The following is a 3,107-nucleotide window of genomic DNA, read 5'->3' as shown; positions in this document are numbered from 1 at the left end:
TTCCATTGAATTCACTGCAAATTGCAGCCCAACCCTCTTGTTCTACTGCTCAGTAGCAGCAGTGTGGTTTTACCTTCAATAACTGGATGGTTTGACATTTGTTTTGGAGTGTTTTTTCATGCACACTAAAGTTTTTTTGAACAAATTATTTTTGCCTCTGCCATTGTTTCGTCTCAAGATTCACACCAGTATTGGTGTTTTCTATTCCGGATTTTAATGAGCACCACTAGACCAACAGCATGTGTTCATACTGAACCTAATCAGGATTAAACCAGGTGTTCATACTGAACCTAATCAGGATTAAACCAGGTGTTCATACTGAACCTAATCAGGATTAACCCAGGTGTTCATACTGAACCTAATCAGGATTAACCCAGGTGTTCATACTGAACCTAATCAGGATTAACCCAGGTGTTCATGCTGAACCTAATCAGGATTAACCCAGGTGTTCATACTGAACCTAATCAGGATTAATCCAGGTGTTCATACTGAGCCTAATCAGGATTAACCCAGGTGTTCATACTGAACCTAATCAGGATTAACCCAGGTGTTCATACTGAACCTAATCAGGATTAACCCAGGTGTTCATACTGAACCTAATCAGGATTAACCCAGGTGTTCATGCTGAACCTAATCAGGATTAAGCCAGGTGTTCATACTGAACCTAATCAGGATTAATCCAGGTGTTCATACTGAGCCTAGTCAGGATTAACCCAGGTGTTCATACTGAGCCTAATCAGGATTAACCCAGGTGTTCATACTGAACCTAATCAGGATTAACCCAGGTGTTCATACTGAATCTAATCAGGCTTAACCCAGGTGTTCATACTGAACCTAATCAGGCTTAACCTAGGTATTCTCATTTAGGCTTACTTACCTTACTCCAGTCTCCGACAAACTAAGCCAAATTTAAGCCACGTTCAGGAAAGCTACTTAAATGTCCTAGTTTAATTAGTCCTTCCTTAATCTAAGCCCTGCACGGTCTGAATGAAACCTAATGTCCAGTGGGATTGATCTGTTTGATCCAATTGTTTGTTTCAGTTTACAGTTGTTGAATCCTTTGACGTATTGTTGATTTCAAAACTTTTCAGTTTCAAACAATGCACTGGGTTGGTTGAAAAGTGATACTGTTTTGACATAGTGGAAGATACACTGAATTGATAATGTTTTTCATTCTAAGATGGACTAAAATATGTGCTCATTTGTTATGCAAGAGGGCGGCAGGTAGCCTAGTGGTTAGAGCTGACAAGGTAAAAATATGTTGTCCTGCCCCTGAACAAGGCAGTTAACCCACTGTTCCCTGGTAGGCCGTCATTGTAAATAAGAATCTGTTCTTAACTGACTTCCTAGTTAAATAAAGGTTAAATAAAATACAAATTAAAATGAAGTCTGTTGATTGTCAGTCATTGGGTTAATTTCTTTTGCAATATGTTCAAATCAAATCAAGCTTTATTTATACAGCACATTTCAGACATGGATGCAATGCAATGGCTTCACAGGAATAAAAAAAAAATATTTACTACACAACAAACATAAGAGAATAAAAAACAAAAGATGAACAACTGAAGGACTAATGAGCGTCCTACGTGCTAACGAGCTAGACGTGCTAAAGTCCAACCTCAAAACATAAATGGAAAAACCAAAGCCTGTAACACCTTCCCCTTTAAGACAACAAATATATCCTATATTTTTGTTGGAAAAGGTTACTCACCACCAACAGAAAACAACTTCCATTTCATATTAAAATCAACTAAAATGCTTCACCTCCACCAATATAAACATGGTGTCTACTGGCTGTCAACAATTAAAACAAGAAAAAAACGCACATTTCTAAATAATAATAATATACAATCGTATCTTTTATCCTTTTTTCTTTCTATAGAATCCTAAAACTCACTAGCTTCTAGAAGTCTCGTCTCCCTAAAACTCACTAGCTTCTAGAACTTTCGTCTTCCTAAAACTCACTAGCTTCTAGAACTCTCCTCCCCTTGGAACGAGCCCAAACAAAACTCATCTCCAATACGGAAGAACGTGCAGTCAAAATAAATTGTGATCCATGGAAACGCACTGGCTAAATGCAAATCTTTTTGACTGCCCATCCTTGAGAAAATCAGCAACCAAGTTGTCCTTACCACAGACATGTCTGATTTCAAGGGGAAACTCCTGCAATATCCGTAGTAACTTTCCACTTTACTGCTGAGCTTCTCTCTCTTTTCAGGGTTCACTAGATAGGCATGTTGTTGGATCGGGGCCCAGTCCCCAATGTCATGCTCTAGTACATTTGGGTTGGCACATCTGAGAATGAACCCTGATATTCTAAAAGCAGGGTAACAATGTCAATATAATTGTACCAAAAATTGTCAGTTGGTTACATAAATAATTATGATTACTACAGTGGGGGGAAAAGTATTTGATCCCCTGCTGATTTTGTACGTTTGCCCACTTACAAAGAAATGATCAGTCTATAATTTTAATAGTAGGTTTATTTGAACAGTGAGAGACAGAATAACAACAAAAAAATCCAGAAAAACGCATGTCAAAAATGTTATAAAATGATTTGCATTTTAATGAGGGAAATAAGTATTTGACCCCTCTGCAAAACATGACTTAGTACTTGGTGGCAAAACCCTTGTTGGCAATCACAGAGGTCAGACGTTTCTTGTAGTTGGCCACCAGGTTTGCACACATCTCAGGAGGGATTTTGTCCCACTCCTCTTTGCAGATCTTCTCCAAGTCATTAAGGTTTCGAGGCTGACGTTTGGCAACTCGAACCTTCAGCTCCCTCCACAGATTTTCTATGGGATTAAGGTCTGGAGACTGGCTAGGCCACTCCAGGACCTTAATGTGCTTCTTCTTGAGCCACTCCTTTGTTGCCTTGGCTGTGTGTTTTGGGTCATTGTCATGCTGGAATACCCATCCACAACCCATTTTCAATGCCCTGGCTGAGGGAAGGAGGTTCTCACCCAAGATTTGACGGTACATGGCCCCGTCCATTGTCCCTTTGATGTGGTGAAGTTGTTCTGTCCCCTTAGCAGAAAAACACCCCCAAAGCATAATGTTTCCACCTCCATGTTTGACGGTGAAGGTGGTGTTCTTGGGGTCATAGG

This window comes from Salmo salar, chromosome ssa02, assembly GCF_905237065.1.
Source record: "Salmo salar chromosome ssa02, Ssal_v3.1, whole genome shotgun sequence".
Lineage (NCBI taxonomy): Eukaryota > Metazoa > Chordata > Actinopteri > Salmoniformes > Salmonidae > Salmo > Salmo salar.
This window is presented reverse-complemented; position numbering follows the sequence as displayed.